The sequence below is a fragment of the Sceloporus undulatus genome, chromosome 2, assembly GCF_019175285.1.
Source record: "Sceloporus undulatus isolate JIND9_A2432 ecotype Alabama chromosome 2, SceUnd_v1.1, whole genome shotgun sequence".
NCBI classification, from domain to species: Eukaryota; Metazoa; Chordata; class Lepidosauria; order Squamata; family Phrynosomatidae; genus Sceloporus; species Sceloporus undulatus.
In genome coordinates, this window is record NC_056523.1 from 161,288,480 (window position 1) to 161,312,678 (window position 24,199).

Here is a 24,199-nt window from a genome sequence, read left to right on the forward strand (position 1 = left end):
CTGAAGAGGATGCTCCACTCTCAAACAGCTCTTACTGTCAGGCAGTTCTTCCTAAACTTTGGTTAGAATCTCTTTTCCTGTTGTTTGAATCCATATATTAGTTCCACCTGCTTTACTCTAAAATTGGCTTTAGGCCTGTAATTCTACTTGCTACACCTCCCATGGCCCATACTAAAGAATTATGGGAACTTAAATCTAAAACATCTGGAAGATCAAGCATTCCCACCCCTCTCATAGGTGGCACTGTGTGTGCAGAGGAGCATTCAACCTTGACATGGCATTGTAACAGCACACTCCAGCAGCATGAAGCTTTTGTGAATGCACAATGGACCTTTTCCCACTATTGTACATAATGATAGTCTTATGACTCCACCTTTACAACCATTGCTGCATCCTATGAAATCTTTGGATTAGTAGTCTAAGGAGTCACTAGAGCTCTCTGGCTGAGAATTCTAAATGCCTCTTTCTAAACTACAGATTCCAGGATTCCATAGAAAGCAGGCATGGAAGTTCAAAGTGGAATCATAGTGTGAAAAGGTCCCTAGTTTACAGTAAGGAGAGGGCATTTTAGATTTGCAGAACTGACATGTAGGCAGTTCAGCCATTTAATAGATTTGTAAATCAGACAAAATTCATTTTCAAATAAAATACACTGGCATTCCTAGTGCACAATGGTGAAACAACCTGTGTAAGATTGCAGTATTACCTTGGTCACCAAACCCTGGAGTGGGCTTGGAAGCAATGCACATCAAGTAACAATGTTACATATTGTATGTTATTTTTTTTAAAGGACCTTTCTGTTAAATAACAGAAGAGGGGGTTGTTGTTTTAGATTATGTTTTTAACTTTTGTATATTTTATGTGATTTTCTTATTGGATATAGATGTTTTAATTGTTTTGAATTTTTTGCGATTTTAAATGTTTTTTTATCTGTGAGCTGCCTTGGGTCCCTCCAGGAAGAAAGGTGGCATATAAATGAAATAAATAAATAAATTGTTAATAATGCTGATGTGTGTTTGTTTATGTGTATACCATGTAATGTTTTTATGGGTAATTGGGGAGGAAATTCTGGCCAGCTTTTTCTATGCTGAATGGTCAAATTGGTGAGGAATAGAGCAGAGATCTCAGAGGCAAGGTGATTAATGGAAAGCTTGTGCAGCCTAAATCGTTGGAGACAGAAAGCCCTGAAAGAAGAGTGGACATTGAAGGGAAATAGCAGTGACAAGAAGTGGAAGAAAGGGCTAATGAGCAAGAAGGGGTGTGTTCACTCTGCAGAAATAAAGTACTGTAGTTTGACACCACTTTAACTGTCATGGCTCTAAACTACAGAAAGAGATCTGTCATTTGGTGAGGTATCAGAGGTCTCTGACAGACCAGGCTGAATACTTCTTGTTGTTGGCTGTTGTTAAGTGCATTCAAGTTGTTTCCGACTTATGGTGACTCTCAGGCAAAACTATCAAGGGGTTTTAATGGGAAGATTTGTTCAGCGGAGGTTTGCCATTGCCTTCCTCTGAGGCTGAGAGCATGTGACTTGCTCAAGGTCACCCAGTGGGTTTCATGGCTGAGCTGGGAATCAAACCCTGGTTTCCAGAGTCATAGTCCAACACTCAAACCTTACACCATGCTGGCAACCTCATCAAACTTCAAATCCCAGGATTCTACAGGATGGAGCCATGACAGTTTCTGTTATATTTCTGTAGTGTAGTAGATATGAATGAAGCAGGCAAGAAAAGAATGCTTAGAGAGTGTGAGACTCTAGGCAAGGAAAAGGAAGCCCATAGGTTCACTAGTGGAAAAAGCTGTTAAATCTCTTAGGGTTGCAAAGAATGTCCAGTACTGGTTTTTGGTGGAGCACAGCAACCTACCAGCCCAAAAGGAGAAACAGGGTACCAAAACAGAGAAATGTGGCTCTGGAGGAGGAGACCAAATGAAGGCATTGCTCCCCCAAAGAATAATTCTGCCACCAGAAACAGGCTTTCAGGGAGTGAGTCACTGAAAATCATTCACATTCACACATTCTTTATTTGCTACCTTATATTTGCATTCCCTTCCCCACTATGTTTGCCCCTTTTCTTTGCATGCTTAATCTGCATTTCTAATTGTTTAACTGAAATTTTAAGTTCTTTAAATACTAGAAATGTGGCGATTGAGGGAAAATATGAAAGAGGAAGGCAGAATTACTATTAGGGGCAATGACCTCATTTTGCCATGCTACCCATAGGTATAATCCTGGTGGAAAGTGATCCACAGAGCTGAATTTCACATGTTGATTAGTTACAAACAAGGTGTTCCTTGGATGCAAGCTTCTAGTTCATCCCAATGCCCGGTGGCATCACTAGGGTTGGCATCACTCAAAGCAGTAACGCATGATGATAATAATAATAATAATAATAATAATGATGATGATGATGATGATGATTATGATGTCACCTCCCCATTCACCTTCTCCCATACCACACCTTGCAGAATCCTTAATAATGTTTTTGAACTTTTATTCTTCATAAATCATAATTCCAGTATATCTCTAAATGTAATGGAAGTAGTTGTGACGTAAACTACTACCAAATTAAAATTATACCTTTAAAGTACAATATCATATGCACAGCCTAAATATATTTATGTGTACATAGTTTCATGTAGTCAAAGCAAACATTTGCTAAGATGTGATGCTTTCAAATAACAATTTAAAAGAATAAATTTATCCTTTTAATTTAAAATTTTAAAATTTAAAATAAAATAAAAAATCCCTGAGGCCTCTCCTTTCTCTTTCCTCATCCCATTCACTTAACCTCACCCCACTCACACCATCTCCAGCAATTTAAAGGGAGACAGTTGACCTCCACAGCCTATTTCTATTTTGGAAGCAGTGGTGTCACACACACACACACACACCCCACACACACTGTGGGTGTCAACTGGTAGAGTCCACACTCCTCACACTCCCTTAAAGACACCCCTGCCAATGCTCTCCTGCATTCTAGAGATTTAAGCCTCATCTCAGTTTTAACTAACCTGGGGCATCCCTTTCCTAAAAATAATGTAATATGTGCAGCAAGATTCTGTGTGATGTCCTATTCCTCTAGCCTGGGGAGCATTTAATCATCATAAAAATGGAAGAGGACCTTTATAATTTGTTTTTTCTCCATTCATTGCTTTTGCCATTTCCAATAAACCACAAGACTACTGGGATGGTATCAGAAAGACTGGAATCCAAGCTTCTGGAGGCACTTAAACAAGAGCAAACAAAGTTGGAAGCAGAATCACCAAAGGCAAACATTCTTCGAAGAAGATCCAGGGAGCACCCGCAGAGGAATCAGGAGGGTTTCAATTTACACTAGCAATTCCTGGATTGGATCACATACATTAAACTGGATTATTTACTGGAAACTCTCATGTTCTAAACAAGCAAACATCAGAAAGAAGGTAAACAAACAAAGTGCAGAAATTAAGGGTCAGCCTGGAAACTTGAAATTCTCTCAGTAACTCTAAAACTCTCCTGCCCTTAAAACTGAAATCACACCTTCGGCAACCCACACCCAAAAGGTTCATACACAGATTATTATCTTCTCACTAGTTTACAGATCTGGGGGGAAAGCTGGCTTTCACAAACAGATCATGATGATCATTCAAGTCCTTGGACTGAGGCATTTGCTTCTAAAATACATTGCAAACCCTACAATACCACCGATCTCTGTTCTCAGTGTGTTTTCAGCTTCAGATGAGTTTTGCAGTGCTGCTACGCAATTTACAATTCCTAATATGCTCACTTGCATTTCAAATGCCCCTTCTTCTGCCACCTAAACAATGATCAGATAATGGCATAAAAAGCATAGCAGAAGCTGAAAGGCCTGAGACATCCATAAGAAAGCAAACAATCTGGTATGTTGGGCAGTGGGGGTTGACAAGTAAAATCAGAAAAAGGAAGCCAGAAAAGAGACCACAGTGACCTAGCTACTCACTTCTCCCTCTCTCGCTTCTTAGATTTTATGCTTTACAAAACCATCTCTAGGGGAAAATAAATCACATTGATCCAGGATCAGTTTTGAGGCACTGGGAAAAGTTAATGTTTTGTATTTCCAATGCATTTCTTTCATCAATGCAGTTTGGGTTGACTCATTCATTTCCCCCCTCCACTCCCTCCTTAGCACCAAGTAGACTACCTGATAGTTTTGTTTCTGCTCTTATCACAGATAAGAAGATACAGCTCATTTGTCTACAACCACTGAGTAAGGTCTGCCAAATATTTACCAGCTCTTTCAGAATGCTGGAAATGTCACCTTTGCTGCACAATAAAAATTCATAGGGTTTAAATTTGGGGGGGGGGGGGGGGGGGGGGAAGAGATGGGGAAGAGAAATTATCTGACCTTCTTCCCCAAAGGCACATTACAGACGGGCCAATGAGACGCCGTTGTTACATGCAAGGGGCGGTGCTTCCTGACGCGCCTTGCCCCTCGCGTGTAACGAGTACGTCCAAATGGTGGCACCGCATACAGATGGGCGCTGCCATTTTGACGTCGCAGACGTGCAGCGTCCGGACATTGCGCGCCGGAAGTGGCGCTGCTTGTGTGCGCCTTGTGGCGCCTCTTCCAGGGCGCAGGAAGAAGTGCCATTTTGGCGCTTCTTTCTTGCTGCACCCGGTTCCTAGACGCAGCAACTGGCAGCGGTGTGAGACCGCCCGTTTTGGGCGGTCTGTAACGCGCCAAAGTCAACAATTTCATTGTGTGTAACTGTTGTTGAATGTGATGACTGAATAAAGTTTTGATGGGAAGATGACTGAAAGCAGAACTTGGGAAAAGGTTTTGGACTACAAGTGCCAGAATCCTCCATTTTGCTTGGCCACTAGTCATGTTAGCTGAAGAACTAAGAACTTGCAGACCTCAAAATTAACCTTTTCAATCTCTGAAAAAAAGTGATGTCAAGTTGAAAAGAAACAAAAGTAAACCAAAGCTACTCTATAGGAACAGTTGGCAAATGGCAATGAAAAGTGCAATCCTTACAGAAGGAAGAGCTCCTTTAAGTGCTAATGGAATTCCACTAGTTTGGAAAAACAGTAAATTTTACCAACTTCAGTGAATAGGGGAAAATCACCTTGGCAGCAGCCCTATGATTGCCAGGCAGTTTAACCCAAGCTGATCTATTAATAGTCCATCTAGCCAAAACCTGCCCACCAGTCACATTGTATATTGTGGCCTGCCAGGTGCTTAACATGAAGCTGGCTTTGTGAAGTCTTAGGCATGATGAAGGCAGCAAAAACAGGCGTTATGGGGTTCCTGGAGGGCTATCTTGCCCACATGAGTTGCACTGCACTCTCTTAGACTTATAATTTGCATAGGTCCAATTTAGTATATTCATCTATGGTTTACAGCATATGGTCCTTCACTAGGTAATCTTTTCTAAATGTTTGTTCAAGCAAAGCTGCTAAGAAATCACCAAGATTTAAATCCACATGTCTAGAACTTTGGTTTGAATATGATACTGCATATTCTTGTGATGAGAATCTCCCCTCTGCTGAGTTAACTGATTGTCAATTTATGTCAGCCTAGATTGGCTCTGCATCCTATCATCCCTGATATGTTTGTTCATTTATTTATTGGTAAACACCCCATAGGATCTCTCACTAAATAAGCACGTGTGTCTAGGATAGATGGTGGGGGGAAATGATTCTCCAGATATTGTTGGTCTATAATTCCCATTATCTCCAATCATACACCATACTGGTTAAGCTGATAGGAGCTGGATCCCAATAACAACTGGGGAACTGCACATTCTCCATCGCAGAGCATAAAGAAATATAATATGTGAAGTGGAGGATTGCAGATCCACTCTGGCAATGACAATTCCAGTCATCCTGGAAGCTTTTTTTTTTTTAAACATAGTCACAGGAAATATTCATGATAGCTCTGATCCCATACCCTCCAATATTTTACAGGGGAAAATGAGGATACATGTGGCCAATCAATATCGGAGTATGGTCAACATGGCAAAAGTTATCCATCAAAAAGAACAAATAAGTGAGGGGAGACTGCAAGAGATTGCTTTTGCCTGAGTCTACTAGTCTCCTCTCATATCCTCACTGCTGAGTAAACTGAGTGCAAAATATTTTTGCACTTTGAACTCAGTTGGCAGCAACTGAAGTAAGCTGGTGACAAAGGGGGAAAGTGGAAGGGGGAGAGAGAGAAACTGGAACATTTTAAAGCACTATAAAATTGTTATACATTGGGCCCTTGGAATCCACTGTGGTTTGGTTCCAGGACTCCTTGCAAATACCAAAATCTGTGGATACTCAAGTTTCATTAAATACAATGGCACAGTGAAATGGTGTCTGTTAAACTAAACGGCAAAATCAAGCTTTGCTTATTGGATGTGTGTATGTGTTGAAAATATATATAGTATTTTCAAGCCATGAATGATTGAATACATGGATTTAAAAAATAAGTGGATACAGAGGGTCAACTATAGTTATGTAAGGTATACAATCCTTGCGACTAACAAACTAGTCAGTTTTCATTAGGATATTAGATTTTATGGTGGGCATTCCACAAATCCCACCCTCAATACTATGGCTCGGTACACACCACCAGGATGCGATGTCTTGGTGGTGATAGTAGGGCTCAGGGCCGCGCACCAACCACATGGTCCCGAGTCCTACTACGTGGGGGCAGTGCACTGTTGCTCAGGGACCTGTGTAATTTGTCCAGCTCAAAAAAAGGCACATCTCAACTCATGCTGCCCTTCACACCTCCAGAAAACAGGCCCAGCCATTTCTATTTCTTTGACCCAGAATTCATTGCTAGATGTGATCTAATGCTTGCTATACTCAGGAGTGACTATAGTACTTTATTCAGACTGCAAATCTCCATTTCAAACATGCATTAAACTGCAGGTTTCACGGCCACATCTGGCCAATTTAGGGTTAGCTTTCCCTTCCAATCCCTGAATTTTTAAAACCAGCTTGCCTAATGAAAAATCCTGTAGAACTTAAAAGCTTGCACACTTTTGTTGCATTCCAGTTGGTCCTAATAAATTTACCCAACTATTGATTTTGTATGCATCTGGCATGCTTCTATAGTTTCTTCTCCTTCTTTGTTGTTGATTCCTGTTTGCTTTGCTTTAATTGTAGCAACTTCACAGTACATTTCTTTATGTAAAGCAGGTACAGGGAAACTGCAACCCATGGGGTGCATACAGCTCTCAGATACTAAATTGTCTGGTTTTAAGTGACATGGGCTTAAATATATATTTTACTCTTTAAGATTATTGTTATTAAGCATTCTCTTAAATTGATTTTATTGTACACTGCCCTGAGATTTCCAGATATAGGCTTTATGGGGTTCCATAAATTTCCATAAATAAAGAAAATGAAATATGTGTACTCCAGGCCCTTCCCAGCACATCACACCAGTAAACATTCTGTATTTTATTATGGGGAAAATGGTGTCCCCATGGCAAAAAAGAGCTAAATTGTACTCCTGTAAGTATTTTTTTTAGATTGTTGACTTTTTTTTTTTAGAATCTCACACAATAACCCACCATTCCAATGTGCAAATACACCTATTCCATTTTAGAAATGAAACACTAGCAATAAGACCTTAAACATATTAATCCAGAACAAAGCATTGTTCCACTCAACATACCTTGTGTGTATGTATATGCCTTCAAGTTACATGTCAACTTATGGCGACCCAATAAATTTTAAAGAGTTTTCTTAGGCATTCAGAGTGGCTTTGCCAGTTTTTTCCTTCAAAATATAGCATACAGCACCTTGTATTCCTTGGTTGTCTCCCATCTAAGCACTAACCAGGGCTGAACCTGCTTAGCTTCTAAGATCAGACAGGATCTGGTGACTTTAGGGTGTTTAAGTCTTTCAGCATATTTTACTCGTAGATAAACCCTAGGTTAGGCATTCTTCAGTGAAGCTTACTCCCAAGTAACACAGTGGGACTTGTTTGATTAGGACACAGGATTAGAACTGGTCTCTGAAATTTCCAGTGTTTTCTGATACAGGACTGGGAAATCTGTAGCCCTCCGAGCATTGTTGTATTCCAACTCCCATAGATTATGGTGATGAGAGATGTAGTCCAATACCATCTGGAAGGCCATAGGTTCTCCAGTTCTTGTCTAATATCTGGATTCTGGTGCTCACAATTCTGCTGGATTCTGCTGGCGAGTGAAGCACACCAACAACAAACTAGCTTATGGCAACTCCACTCCTGAGGGCAGATAGCATTGAGTGATATAAAGACTCTAACACTGAGAAAGCAGGAGAACTATAACATTATATATTTAGATTTTCTTCTTATTTTATCCCAAGAACTGATGTTGAGTTATGCTTCACTTTTATCTCAAATAAAGAAGGAATCCCTCCTTGTATGAGATAGGCAGGATTCTTTATCTGAGACAGGGAAAACAAGGGCTTAGGTCAGGAATCTGTTTAACTAGTGCAGGAATGACAAGGTAGAAGAACACGTTTGTAAACCAGGCCAGCTAGGCCTGGAGCAACATTTCCTAATCATTTATACTAGTGCAGAGCATGGAATGTTTCGTTTTTAAATAGCATTTGCTACTTACAATATGTTAGAAAGGAGCTGGACACTGCTACTAGCTATTTGAGACACACTGGTACACTTGTAAGTACAGAATTGGCCTAAAAAATAGTCAAAATTCCCCCACAGGCAACATTTTAGGGTTTGCAAGTGGACATTATTCATTTCCACTTCCCAAAATGAGCATCATTATGCTTATTAACTCTCAGAAATAATGCATAAAATAACATGATTATTTGTAACATGTTAATTCCAGACGTTGGTTTGGAAAACGAATCCAATATAATGTTGGCCAATTGCTCCAGCCTTTTAACTTATTTTGACTGTTTGTGGTATTTCCTTCTGTCTCACCAACATCAAAGCCATCAGTAAAGATTATATGTTTTTAATTATACTGCAATAATTTAAATTTGTAAGCCACCTTGAGTCCCAATCTTGGGGAGTGGGGGGGGTGGGATATAAAAAAAGATAATAAAAAACTGTAGTAGTAGTAGTAGTTTCCAACTGGACACAATTGTCCTTGTCAAGTAAGAATGCCCCGTTAGCCAACTGCCTGTACAGGAGAATGCAAAGCACAGTGAGAAAGGGAGGATTTCGTTTCTGATAACAGTTTGCTTTCCTTTCAAATATGTGTTGAAAAGAAAATATAAATATGGTACTTTTCAAACTGCATTGTGCACAGGCTCTTAGACACTGTAAATCAGATTCTCCATGTGCCATGTGGGTGTGCCCAGAAAGGTGCCCAGTTTGCCTGTACTCTATGAAGAAGTTTGCTGCTGACTGAATTGCTGCTGACAGAGCATGAGAGACTTGGCAGATTTTCAGCTGGCTCCTCGTTCTGTGTTTTGAACAGCAGCTTGACGTGCAGACATTTGCCACTGATAATATTTCTCTCTGGGCTGTGGAAAGCTTTCACCTGCTGAGTTCTGCACATCACGTTGTTGTTTAAGTCACAAGAACAAACCAGACGGGCTTTTCCCCAGTCATTTGGCAACCTTACTGACCAGCCCCAGCTGAGCTGCTCATCTCTCTGTCATTAAAGGATTAGGGATAAAGGCCTTCACATCAAAGGACATGAGTTTCTACCATGTTCACACCACAAAATGTGTGATATTTTAAGTAGATATCTGAAGGCCTTCTTGATGTTCTTGAACTGGAACTCCCATGATCCCCCAAGATTAGGGCTGATGGCAGGTGCAGTCCAAAAACATCTGGAGAGATACATGTTTCCAGCCTCAGTTTAACAAAGGAAACATCCTCTTTTCTAAGTATCACAACAGGATGGGTTGAAAGGGATAACTCTTATTTACACAACTTATTAGCATAATCTATACAACTACAGCAGTGAAGACAACTTCCTTTTCTACATGCCCCATGGCTTCTCCACAGTTAACAGGACTTTCCCTCAAGTAGCCAGCCACCTGTGCTACATCAAACTGTTCTCGAAACTCCCCTTTAAGAAGCCCAGCAAGCTTCAAAAGAGTCCTGTATGACTCAAAAGCTTATCCTTTGTCTTTTAAAAGGGACCTTAAAGGATGAATGTTTTTTAGTCAGACAGAGTTCAAACAAGCCTCCCAGGATGGCTCCACATTTTACAAGTGAGCCAGAATTGCTGCAAAAATGATGGCGTCATGCTAATCTTTCTCACAGCAAATATATAAATGGAGAGCAACATGCCCAGACAGGCATCCTTACAAGCAGATCTGGGAACCCTAGCCCAAGCTGCTGTTTTTTCTCTCATAAAGCACAAAGTTGCTCCACAGTCATCTCTATACCAATTATGTGTTTTGCTGCAGTAAACACATGAGGTAAGGAGACAAGGAGCTGCCTGAGACCAATCCAGACTATCTGTCCATCTAGCTCCACATTGTCTGCTCTGAATCACAGCAGTTCACTAGGCTTTCAGGCAGAGACGGCCTTTCCTATCACCTGATCCTTGTAACAGGAGATGCTGGGCATTGAATCTGGAACCTTCTGCATGCAAAATTATGTTCTCTGTGCTACAGTCCCTCCTAAGTGTATGTTTCCAAACACCATGTGACACATGAATGTTATCTACTGGGGGTCACGATGGGCCATGGTTCCTCAGCATACCTTCAGCATGTGTTTTGGAAGTTCTCTTCTCTCTTTCAAAGTTTGCAGGCCACAGTGGCAAACTCTGTGGCTGCATAAAGCTCATTGTATGTTTACAGATCTCCTCCAGCAGAGCTGGCATTCTTTCCTCATGTACATTTTGCTGAGCAGGAAAAGTGGTCTCTTTTGTGCAGACCGTTGCAAGCCATGCAAATAAAGAAGTCTGTGAGATTATATGGCACAGCATTCTCTCTCTGACACTTACACACACACCATGATATAACAGTCCTTTAAAAATATATTGGGGTACTTTACTTACTCTTGGAAATGCCAAAATGTTGCAAGAATTTAACATATACCAAAGAGAATTACAGTATCTCTCTCCCAAAGAATCTACTTTTTAAAACTATTTCAAGAGATTTCTCCTTTTTAAAATTAACTAAGCCAGTGAAGTATCTCTACCTCTGTTAAATATCCCAAAGACTAAAAAGAAACATCACAGGCAATCCTAGCATATTTGTTAGTTTATGGATTATAATTAATTTTATTTTTTAGTTTATTTTATTTTCAGCCTCTGCAAGCCACCTTCAGTCCCACAGTAAGAGAAAGGCAGTTTATTAATTAAATAAATGATTATTTTTAGTTCAGTTTCATTTTCATATTATTTTTAGTGCGTTAGTTTATGGATTCCAGGATGTTTATGTGAATCAGCCCTTTGAAGGTTTACAATCAGCATTAATAATAAGGTTGTCATTTTACTCTGATCCCCCCCCACACACACACACACAACCATGTATATTGCACATTTACATCTCAGGCTCGATGTATCAATGCATATGAAGAAACGGACTGGAACCAATAAAAACTCATACTAAAATCTGTTAATCTTAAAAGTTCCACAAGACTACTTTTCCTCCATTGCCAAAACATACCAACACAATTATCTCTTTGAAAACTGAAACAAAATGACAGTTCCTATACCAAAAGACTGAAGCTCAAACATATTGCTGAGAATGGAATGGTGGGAAAGCAATGAAAGTTGGATTTGGTAAAAGGTGCCCTTATCTTTTGAAGCAGAAATCTGTCCTGCTCTTCTAACATTTTTGGCTCCTCTGCCTTCCATCAACCCCACTCCCACCAGACTCCAGGAAAAGATTTAACGTGAAATCGATAGAAGGCAAAAGTTGCCAGGCCTGGCCTGGGATTCTGACATGAACAGGCAGCATGGAGCAGAGACAGTATTCTCCTTGCCTGTGTCTTGTTTGTTACTGATCTCATGCAAGCTGCTCTGGGAGCCTTTTCAGCTGAATGGTCAGATAAAAACATTTTAAATCAGTGGTACACACTTTTTACCCTTGGGACCCTCCTTTACATCTACATGTGGGTGCTGCCCACCATGTAGTATATGAACAAAAATATGAGTGTATTTCATTCACACATTCATGTATATTCATGTATATTTATATTTTAACATTTTATAAGGAAGTAGTATTGTTCAAATTAAATAGTTTTATTTAAGTAAATTTAATATTTAACTCCACACATTTGTAAATTTTACACATAGTGTAAAAAACTTTAGGAAGAGGAGGGATCAGAGCCTCCACCTTTTCCACCTCACTTAAGCAACTCTCACACTCTCCCTGGGGGTCCCACCCCATTGTTTGAGATTCACCATTTTAAATGAACAAACAGTGAAATAAAAGGTACTTTCTAACTTCTGTGGGACCAAAGCTAAAAGGAGTAAGTGCAAATAAAGGGTAGCTGCCAGGAGAATGGCTCCTGTATCCCATGCATAGTTTTTTTTATTCCTCTTCTTTGAAGTATATTCCTAATATTTTGTGTGTGTGTGTGTGTACACACACAAACATGCTTGCAAATCTAGTAGGAGAACTGGTACAGCGATAGTGTTAAAGGTGCAACTCCATTAGCCCTAGCCACCAAAACCAATAGTAACTGATGATGGGAACTGCAGTCCTAACAACATCGAGAGGGTAACCTATCCCCCACTTCTGCTCCAGAATGGGCATGAAGTTCCACCCCTCCCAGTGAATTCACTGCCGTACAGTGCTTATATTCCTGCCCCTTTACAGCTGAAACAATGTGTGGGGGTGCCAAGATCCCTCCCTTCAGTGTAGCAGTTGAGCTAATAATTTGGAGTTGAAAATAAAGTGGAGTGGGAAAGTGCTCCTTTCTTAGCACCTTAGTTATTTTAAAGTTTGACACAGGCAGCTTGGTGGAAGGGAACAGAGAACAAGACCTCTCTTCCTTCGGTTGCTGGATTCCTCGAATCACCTTCAGGAAAGGCCTTTTTCCACATACAAATCACAACTAAAACATACACAGAAATCTGGAAATCAAAAGAAAGCAACCCAAAGCATGCTTGCTTAAAAGCCAACTCTACCAAACCCAACATAACTTGCTTCACAGAAAACAATTAAGTTGGTAGCTTAACAGTGGTTTTTCTTTCAAACATCTAACAAACTTCTAAGACAAAGTGCACTCAGCTCATAGAAATACACTTTTCGCTTTCTGTACCCCTCTATTTTCTGTGCCCAAGAGAGAGAGACAAAGAGAGTTGTGGATATATAGATACCAATATTAACTTCAATCACTGAAGTTTAACATCTGAGTAGACATGAATAAGACTGTACTGTTCATCATAGACTTCCTGTGTCATTCTTACCTTGGCCAGTCTTTCTCTTCCAAAATTAGCAGATCTCTATGCATGCATTGCAGTGGCCCATTCACACTGCACAATGATAGTGCTATGATTCTACTTTAACTGCCATGATTCTGTCCTAAGGAATCCTGGGACTGGCAGTAGATGGAGGGGCATTTAGAATTCTGTCAGGGAGCTCCTCTAGTCCCTCACCAAACTACAGATCCCAAGATTCCATAGGATGTAACCGTGACAATTACAGCAAACTATAGCACTATATTTGTATAGTGTGAATGGAGCCTGTTTTCAGAGTACATATGGACTGATGTAATCAAATTCACATTTACATTTGATTATAGCAGAAACTTAAAACTTGTATACTGTATACTGTGTACTTTATCATTATCTTATTTATAGTTTTTTGTGGGTTTTTCAGGCTATGTGGCCATGTTCTATAAGTGTTTATTCCTGACGTTTCTCCGGCATCTGTGGCTGGCATCTTCAGAGATGCCAACCACAGATGCGGGCGAAACGTCAGGAATAAACTCTTATAGAACATGGCCACATAGCCCGAAAAACCCACAAAAAACTATGGATGCCGGCCATGAAAGCCTTTGACTTCACATTATCTTATTTGTTTGGTGGGGAGACAATATCAGAGCTTGGAAAAGTTACCTTTTGGACATTAATTCCAAGAATCCCCAGTTGGCTGGGCGATTCTAGGAGCTATTGTCTTAAAAAGTAAACTTTCCAACTTACAATCACCAAAATAAATGGTACCTCTGAGGAGACACCTTTTCTCTTTCATAACTGCAATACAAGCAGAATTGATGTCTCACCTACGAACGTTTAAGTACTCTTTTCCTAGCACCCTAGGTCCAAAACACACTGCAGAAATAATCCAGTTTTCAACCACTTTAACTGCCCTGGCTCAATGCTAGGGAATTCTGAGAACTGTAGTTTTGTGAGACATTTAGTCTTCTCTGTCAGAGAGCTCTAGTGCCACACAAACCTCAGTTCCCAGGATTCCCTAGCACTGAGCCAGAGCAGTTAAAATGGTCACAAACTAGACTATTTCTGCAGTGCGTTTGGGACTTAGTTAATTCTGATGGAAATCAGAACCTCAAAGAATATTTTAAAGTTTGACACAGGCAGCGTGGTGGTAATCAAACACGCTGAAGTAGTTGAGTTAGATTGCTTTGATAAACCACAAATTCCTAGAGATCTAAATAGAAATTTAGAATAGCAAATTTGGAGGCCATTGGGACAAAAGTGTCACCAGTGATGATGCTTCCTCCTCCTCGCTTCCCAACCCTTGCTGGGTTTCAGTTTGCACATCTGCTTCATGCATGTGTTCAGGGAAAGGGGAGCAAGAGAAACAGATTATTTTTTTAAAATTGAAATCACTTTTTTTGTTGACAAAGCTACCCTGCTATTTTTGACAGCCCAGTAACTGTCATTGCCCTGCTGAGTGCACATAAAGAAAAGGCTGGGGCTGATGAATGGAAACAGTCTTTCATACACATTGGAATGTATCTGTGTGTAGGCCCTGTTAGAGTCCCCTTTTGAAAGGAGATGCATGCAGTAGGCAGTGAGTGGTCTTATTTACACTCACTGCTAACAAGTACTAGTTCAGTTAGAGCTATTATATCATGAAAGCTTCTTTGACAGATGGTTTGTTGAAATTAGTAGAAATTAATAGAACCCCCCTCCGAACAAATCTTGCCAAGAAAACTCTATGATAGGTTTGTCTTAACGTTGCTGTAACAGCTTGAAGGCACATAACAATAACAACTTCCATGAAATAATTTAGGTTTGGGGTATTAAATCTAGGTTTCTATCCTGCTTTGGCACTGAGGAGGTCTAGGTTTTGGAATATTAATTGCATTTTTACTCTATCTTTTTAATAAATTTTCTCACTGCCACTGCACTCTAGTATGTCCAAAATAGCTAAAACAGGAGATATAAAACTAGATACATCAAATAAAAAGTCAACTTGGAGTTTATATTTTATGCTTGGACTTCTATTTCTGGAGAAAAACATATCTAAACTAAGAAAGATCTATGTAATCTGCACTGCAGAACTAATACAGTTTGACACCATTTTAACTGCCAAGGTTCAGTGCTCTGGAATTCTGGGATTTGTAAGTTTTGTGAGACATTTAGTCTTCTATGTCAGAGGGCTCTGGTAACACAACAAACTACAAATCCCAGGATTCCATAGCACTGAGCCATGGCAGTTAAAGCAGTGTCAAACTGCATTATTTCTGCAGTGCAGATTAGATTAAGTTTTCTTCTTCTTCTTTACTAAATAGAAGTAATTGCACAATCTTCTCTCCCCCTCCCCTCTGTATGTGTGTGCGTGCGCGCGCACACATGTTCAATAGAGCTTGCTCCTTAGTAAGTGGATCCTGGAATTAATTCACAATGTACAATCCAATGAGACATTCATTTGAGTTTACATGGGGGTGGGAATGATGTACTGCATTACCTAGAAGCCTTAGCCAATATAACCAATTGCAAGGAATGCTGGGAGTTCCAGTTCTACAAGGTCTGGAACACTGCAATATTTTTATCCCTGAGTAGACCGGACTGCCAAAATCTGAGTTTACATTAGGAGTTTAGTCCTAAATTCAGTAGGCCTTATTACCATGTATATGTACACAGCATTATGTCTTATATAGTTCTGTGGAAGAAAGTGTAAGGAACACAACAGGCCTTGTTAACCATACACAAGACCACTTTGCATGACTGTAATTCGGTGTATGCTTGGTAGAGAATACAATCAAGTCCTGTCAAATAAAGTGGATTCATGTTACTGTATGTTACTGTAGGGAAGCACAGAGCCGCTTGTTAGAAACTACTCAGAAGCTTGAAGACGAGTTTAGATATATAGGTTGACTCTCCCTTATCCAGAATTTCAAAATCTGAAATATTCCAAAATCTATCACATGGGTGACTATGATAGTGACACTTTTGCTTCCTGACGGTTAAGTGAAACCTTTGTTTCATATATATTATATATAAAACACCATCAGGCTATGTGTATAAGTGTATAAGAAACAAATTACTTTCACTTAGACTTGGGTCCCATCTCCAAGATATCTCATTATGTATATGCAAATATTCCAAAATCCCCCCAAAACCCACTTCTGGCCCCAAGCGTTTCGGATAAAGGAAACTCAACTTGTATGGTAAACTATATTACACATACTTTTCTGTATATGCATGTGACAATTGTTCAAAACCATGTGAAATTATTGACCTGAAAGAATAATACTAGAAAACTTACATTTAATATATAAATATATAATATATAAAAATGTAATACATGTGAGCTGCCTTGGGTCCCTTTCTGGGAGAAAGGCAGAATAGAAATTAATTAATTAATTAATTAATTAATTAAAAATACTGATAATTATGTTTTTGGGTTTCTCTTTCTTAGTGGAGGCTCTCTGAAAAGTATAAATGTAAAACTGAGCCCTACAGAAAAATAACATACTATATGGAGAGATAACCTGGTTTGGCACCACTCTAAGTGCCCTGGCTCAAGGCTATGGAATTCTGGGAGTTGGAGTTTGTTGTGGGGCCCAGAGTGATTGAACAAAAAAACTTTTTACAAACTCAATTGCAATAATTTAATTTATTAAGCCCACTCTGCCTATAATAACATTTTCTCCTTAACTGTGTGGTTGTTTTTTTTTAATGATGTGATATTTACCTTATGATACATATAACTGGAATCAATTTATGCATAAAGGACAAGTAAAGATCAACCCTAAAGTTAAGTTTTAAAACGCAAAGAGGGATTTTATTTTGTTAGCGAAACGGGGGGTGGGTCGAATATAGCTACTGCTGTCTATCAGCTGATGGATACAAGTCCGATCTGTTGCGTAATCTGAACACAGAGTTCAGAGACACAGCTCTTCTAGGGAAAAGGCCGCGAGGTTTTCATTTCTCCCAACGAAATAGGAAAATGGAAAGTGGTCAGAGGTTGATTTCAAAGAAATCTTTAAACCATTTGACTGCTTTGAGTCCCCAGCTACCTAGCCTCCACCGTCTTGAAGATTTATGTGGAAAAGCACAAGCCGTAATGCAGTTATGTGTCATGGGACATCTGACTAGTATACCATAAAGTCCACATTAGTTATGGCAGGAATAGCTAATCGTACTGATTTACAGCTTTTCCTTTGGGGTTGAAAACTGAGAAGACTACTCAAAGATGGCATCCTTTTGCACTTGGGAGTAAGCCCCACTGGTTTAAGTTCTGAGTAATATTCATAGGCCGCACGGATATTATTCCTCCCTCCCCGGCAATAATGAATACTACTTTTTAGCGAAAAGATTTTCCAAACTGTGTGCGATACAAAAATGTACACACCAAAAAGAGTGGGAAACGTCACTGTTGTTATAAATACAGGTTGCATTTTTTAAAAAGTTACTTAATACTAGTAACAAAAATGGCAAGATGCGTCTTTTGAAAGAAATACATATAATCATACTATATTAGCCGTTTGTTGCTGTTGTTTTAAATGGCACGTTATGCGTACGTGATCCACTACATAAGCAGACATGTGAAATGTTATATAGTGGTACAGAGGGTTTACGGCGGCCCTCGCATTGCGTGAGGAAAAGTGCAAGCCACCCGTCGACAGTGATTAAAAGAAAATATAACCCACACAGCTGCATATGGGTGTATCATACGCGGTTATTTGTTACCCCTTCATTATGTTGAATATATATATATATATATATATATGAAGAAAGATAAAAGGGAAAAGGGAGTGGGAAAACATGAGAAAAATTAAGATATGGGGTCTTGAGTCAGGTTTACTTAGCATGACTTGCACATTTGGGAGCGTCCGTACCTTGCGCATGGGCGCAGCGGGGAAATCAGTTTTACCATGTTTTTCTCTTTTAAAAAAACTTTTAAAAATAACAGTGTAATTCTGAAGTGATAAAGGCATTTAGAGGACAGAGAAGGGTGCTAACCTCCAACTTTTAAAGCGATTAAAAAAGAGAGAGAGAGAGAGAGAGAGAGAAAATAGAGAGGTCCAGGAATGAGGGGGATGTAATGTATGGCAATTGGCCCTCTTTCCCTCCACACATGAAGCAAGGAAAGTGGGAGGCTCCTCGCCCCAAAGAGCCCGAGTCTCCTCCAGCTGCCACGCGCGTTTCTGGTCCCTTTTCTTGGCGGAGCGGCGCCCAGGGAAAGTCATAGGGGCCGGGAACTGGGACTTTGTAGGCCAGTTGAAGGCACAAACTTCTCATCTCGCCCGCAAAGACCCAGCCCCAAACCCCCCACAAGGAGGACGGCCGCCAGGAATTGCTTCAGGGGATACAAAGTCGGAAGGATTTCACAGGCTGTGTCCACATTGTAGCAATATCCCGGTTTGGCTCCGCTTTAACTCTTTGTCTGGCTCTTTGCTATGGAATTCTGGGAGTTGGAGTTTGTTGTGGGGCCCAGAGCGGAGCGGAGCTCCCAGAATTCCATAGCAAAGAGCCAGAGCAGTTAAAGCAGTCTCAACCCGGATTATACGTCTTCGGTGTGTGTTCTGGACCTCTGGCATCCCAACTAGAAGGCTTTGGGGGGGCGTGGGCGGTTCGCTTGTTTTCCCATCCAGAGGCCCGACACGTGTCGGGGTGCCTTGACCACAGGGATCCCGTCGGAACAAGGAAGACCCCTCTCTCTTTCTCTTCCTTCCCGTTCCTTAGGCCGAGATACCTTCCCTGCGTGTACTTGGCCCTTCCGACAACGCCTGAGCTGTGGAAGGTGGTCAAAAGCGACTTTATTCCGCGACAAACCCGGTTGAAAGTTAACGCGCGCCTTCCCCAGTTCCCTCTGACATTAATATCGCGAAGTGGACACGCGGGGAGAGAAACTGACCAGTCTTCCAAGAGAAATAATAATAAAATAATAATAATAATAATAATAATAATAATAATAATAATAATAAAAAAATACTTCATCCCAGGCAAGCCACGCGTGCGTAGTACAGCCCTTCTTCCCCCCCCCCCCGCAGACAGCCTTCCTTCTTACCTTCTGTCAAGGGGTCCAGCAAACGAAGCGGCTTCTCGGTTGGGACGCGGTCGGGGGTGAAAAAAGCCTAAAGAGGGGGAGGCAGATTGGGGTAAGATCCCAATATAGATCTATATGGCTTTCCCAAGCCGGGTGGGTGTTGTGGTGGTGGTGACACACTCTTCCCGCGTGTTAATAAAGGGCGGGGAAGCAGAAGAAGGAGAAAAAGGAGGAGAAGGGGGAGACATGTCCAGAAGTGCATGAAAAAGGGAGGGGGGCAAAGGGGCGTGGGAGTGACATCCCAGGGAAGCGGGGCCCGGGGGGTGGGCTGGGGAGAGGCCCCTTCTTTCTGGCGTGACTCCGGTTCCAAGGCTCCTCCAACTTGCGGCGGCGGCGAGGAAGGCTCCCTGGAAAGTTTGCTGCGTGGTGTGCCCAGGTGCCAGGGACCCCCTCCTGGGCACCCGGCTGGCCCTTCTGCTGTGGCTCCTGGCCCTTCGCTGCTCCCTTCGCCTTGGCTGCTGCTGCTGCTGCTGCTTCTCCTGCTCCTGCTGCCTGTTTAAGGAAGCACCCGCCGGGTCCCCACCCACTGAAGTTTTAGACTCCGATGGTGCAATTTTCGCTTGGCAGATTTACAGGGCAGAAAGAGAGAGAGAGAGAGAGAGACGCCATCCCAAATAATGGAGCGCCTCCCCACCCCTCCCTCCCCCCTCCAGAAAAAGGCACCACGGATTCCTTTTTGCTTCCCTTCCTCTTCCACCTTGGAAGATCCATCGCCTTGCAACCCCTTTCCTTCCTTCTGCAGATCTTGACACCATCTTCGCCTTTCCAGGATTCTCTTTTCTCTTCTCTCTCCCCCTCCCTTGCTTTGCTGCCATCTGAGCATTCAGATGAGGCTGCTTCTTCTTCTTCTTCTTTTGCATTTTCCCTTGCTCCCTTTCCTTGGCAAGGAAGGGAAGAGATGGCCCTCTAGCGTTGCAACCGGAGAGTGGGAAAGAGAGCCAATAATAATAATAAAATATATAATATAATAGTAATTAATTATAATATTATAATATATATTATATTACAATTAATAATAATATAATATAGTATATTATATATATGATGTAATATAATAATAATTAATAATAATGTGTGTGTGTGTGTGTGTGTGTATTATAAAAAGGGGGTGCATTCATTCCCTGCCCCTCCGATCCCTCCCCTGCAGCTGCAAAGGCCAGGGGTGACCACAGGTCCTCCTTTTCCAGGACCTCATGCCCCACATTTCAGCCTTCTCTCCAGGAGGAATTCCAAAGCTTTCCCAATTTGGAGCATGGCTAAAGGCTTCATCTGCACTGCAGGAATAATATAGTTTGACCCCAATTTCCATGCCTTGGTGCTGTGGAATTCAGGGAATCTTTCTTGTGGCACCAGAACTCTCTTCACAGAGAAGGCTAATTTTTATTGTTCTTATTTATTTTATTTCAAGGTTTTCTATCCCGCCTTGCTCCCACAATGAGGGTTACGAGGTGGGTTACCATAATTGAAAAAGACAGAATAATTGAAAAAAGACAGAAGTTACTAAAAAAAAGTTAATTACAAAAAGTTAAAAAATAATAATTAAACATTATAAGTTAAAACACACAGTGAAAAACATGTCTCACAAAACTATGGTTCACAGAATTCCATAGTACTGAGCCACAGTGGTGAAAATGGCTTCAAACTGGATTATTTCTGCAGTGTGGATGCAGCCAAAGAAGCAGGGTTTTATATTTCCGTGAGAGTTTTTAGCTTTTATTCGGTCATGTTCAATGTTCTCCATTTTTCTTATGGTGACTTTCCTCCTTTGCGGCTAGGACATTTGGTCATCCTGCAGCAGTCTGGGTGTTAGTGGAACCAGGACTAGAGAAGAGGTGCCACCTAAGGGTTGTTGTTGTTGTTGTTGTTGTTGTGTGCCTTCCAATTTATGGCAGCCCCAAGGCCACACTCTGTGTGCATTTGTGTTGTGGGCCTTCAAGTTGTTTCTGGCTTATGGCGGACCCTATCATGGGGTTTTCTTGGCAAGATTTCTTCAGAGGGGATTTGCACTTGCCTTCCCCTGAGGCGGAGAACATGTGACGTGCCCAAGATCAGCCAGTGGGTTTCCACAGACGAGTGGGATTCAGATCTTCATCCCCAGAGTCCTAGTCCAATGCTTAAACCACCACACCATGCTAGCCCTCAGTTGAGGGGTAAGGAGTGCAAATCCTCTTCCCATAGCCTAATGGCTGTCAGGACAGGGTCTAAGGGTGTGGAAGGTGCTGGCCCCCTCATAGTCCAATGGGAGTCACACCCCTCTTTTATTGTTATTTGCTCTATGGTCAACTTAGACTTATGGTGATGTTATGAATGAAAGACCTGCGAGAGCCCCAGGCATCCATGGCCCTGTTCAGGTCTTGCAGACTCAGGGCCCTGGCTTCCTTGATTGACTCTATCCATCTGGAATGCACTCTTCCTCTTTTCCTGCTGCCTTCCACTTTACAAGCTTCATGATCATTTCCTGTAAGTCATGTCATCACATGATATGTTCAAAGTATTTTTTAAAGTAAATTTTATTAATCTATATAGTACATAATACAGTACACTTATTCAAATTCTTATAGGCAAATCAATTACAGATCGATTTGTGATATATATATATATATATATATATATATATATAATAGTAATAGAAATCTTCGCATAACAATAATGAGTTTTGATTACAAATTCGCGGTTTATATTGTCTATCCAAAGTAAGACAGTTTTGGTTTTGGTCTAATCTGCACTGCAGAGTGCAGTTTGACAGCACTTTAACCACCATGGCACAATGCTATGTTATTCTGGGATTTGTAGTTTTGCGAGATATTTAACATTCTATGTCAGAGAGCTCTGGTGCCGCAACTACAGATTGCATAATTCCATAGCACTGAGCCATGGCAGTTAAAGCACTATCAAGCTGCATTATTTCTGCAGTGCAGATTAGAATTTAGTCATCTTCACTTCTATGAAGAGTTAATGCTTGATTTGCTCTCAGACTCATTCATTTATCATTTTAGGAACTCATGCTACCCATAGAACTCTCCTCCAGAACCACATTTCAAATGAGTTGAATTTTATTTTTCCTACTTGAGACATGCCTCAAAGCCCAAAGCATTCCAGTCTGTTTATACTCTCATAGGCCTTCTTCAAGGGCTATTTGAAACTTGAACTTCAGAAATGTGTGGTGCTGAAACTCTTAAACTTTCTTTACAGGGCAAAAAGAGGAAACGTGCCATCCATTGAGTACCTAGAGATGTGACTGCAATTTTTGTCTGCAGCTTTCTTCACTGTCCAGACATACACACCCATATGCCCCTTGTTAGCAAAGATCCTTTAAAAATAAAAAATTGCAGTGAGGATGGGGTCTCCTACCTCTCTGTCCCCTCTTGAGTTTAGCTACACTTCTCATTGTGTGTGTATGTGGAGTGAGGTGGATTTTCCCTGGAAGCTTAATAGCACTGTGAGCAATCCCTGTTGGATAGTGCAACCATTTTGGTCCTTAATAGGCAATTAAGAAGCTGTAGCTCTCTAAAAGGGCTGCTCCTGGTAGTTAATGAAAATGGCTAAAACTAGGTTATTGACTTTGATCAGAGGGCTTCTTCCTAGTACTTCCTGGAAATCTTGAACTGGTGGCCTTACACTCTTTGGAGGCATGAGATTGTTCCTCATTTTCTCTTTCCAGCACAACCTCTTTTCATTCCTGGAAAAGTCCAACAAGCTAACTGCTTTGATAGTTCACTAGTCTATGACTTTTTATTAGATTCTCCTTATAAACTGGGTATTATGCTACATTCTGGTGCACACTTAGGGCTGCCATAATTGTCCACTTTTACCAGGGACAAAATGTAGGACAAATTCAAGACCAAACTGTAGGGCAACTGCAGGACAAAACTCAGCTCAAAATGTAGGACATTTAAGGTCCACCATTTTTCTTCAATGTCCTACATTTTGGCCTGAGTTTTGTCCTGCAGTTGTCCTACAGTTTGGTCTTGAATTTGTTCCACATTTTGTCCCTGGTAAAAGTGGACAATTATGGCAAGGTCACGACTGCCGAATTTTTTGGACTCTGCATGGCTGTAGGAAATGTCTTTAAAAACACCCACAATTTGTGTGTGTGTTTGTGCGTGTAAATTTAAAAACAAACCAGACAGAAGGTGCTTTCAGGCAGTCAGCTCTCAGTGCTATGAATCCGTTTATTCCTTTTTCTGCTCCTAAACAGAGACAAGAAGAAGCTTCTGAGAAATTTACATTTTTGGACTACAACTCTTAGGCTGCATCTACTCTGTAGAAATAATGCAGTTTGACACCATTTTAAGTGGTGTAGCTCCATCCTATGGAATCCTGGGAGTTGTAGTTTTACAAGGTCTTTAGCCTTCTTTGCCAAAGCATGCTGATGCCTCACAAAACTACAAATCCCGGGATTCTTTAGGAAGGGGTGTGTTAAAGTGGTATCAAATTGCATTATTTCTACAATGTAGATGCACCTTAGAGCAACTGTCATGGCTGGATGGATTCTTGTTACTGTAATCTCTGAAACTCACTTTTCCAGGCTCTGGTATTTAGATATCATGGGAAGTCTCTTTGGTGGATATTACCATAAACGTTTAACAATTATTATTATTATTATTATTATTATTATTATTATTATTATTATTATTATTATTATTATTATTATTATTATTTCGTTGCTGCTTTGTGCCAAGTTGCTGTGTTGTTTGCTTCCTTTCATTTCTGTTTTAGTTATGTTTTTTGTTAATCGTTGCATTTATTTTATATTTATTTTTTTCTGATGTTCGCCACTGCCAGGGATGTAGCCAAGGGGGGGGATTCTTGGGTCCGGACCCCCCCTTCCATTAGAAAAATGAA

General features: G+C 40.8%; 1 long non-coding RNA gene across 1 annotated transcript in view; it reads left to right on the plus strand.

Annotated features, from left to right (window-relative positions):
• Positions 1-19,317: 19,317 nt before the first annotated feature.
• The window catches only part of LOC121923324, a 37,571-nt gene continuing 32,689 nt past the window's right edge, over positions 19,318-24,199 (plus strand). The window contains exon 1 of the long non-coding RNA XR_006102358.1: positions 19,318-19,406. This is a non-coding gene — a long non-coding RNA (uncharacterized LOC121923324). The remainder of the gene's footprint in view (positions 19,407-24,199) is intronic.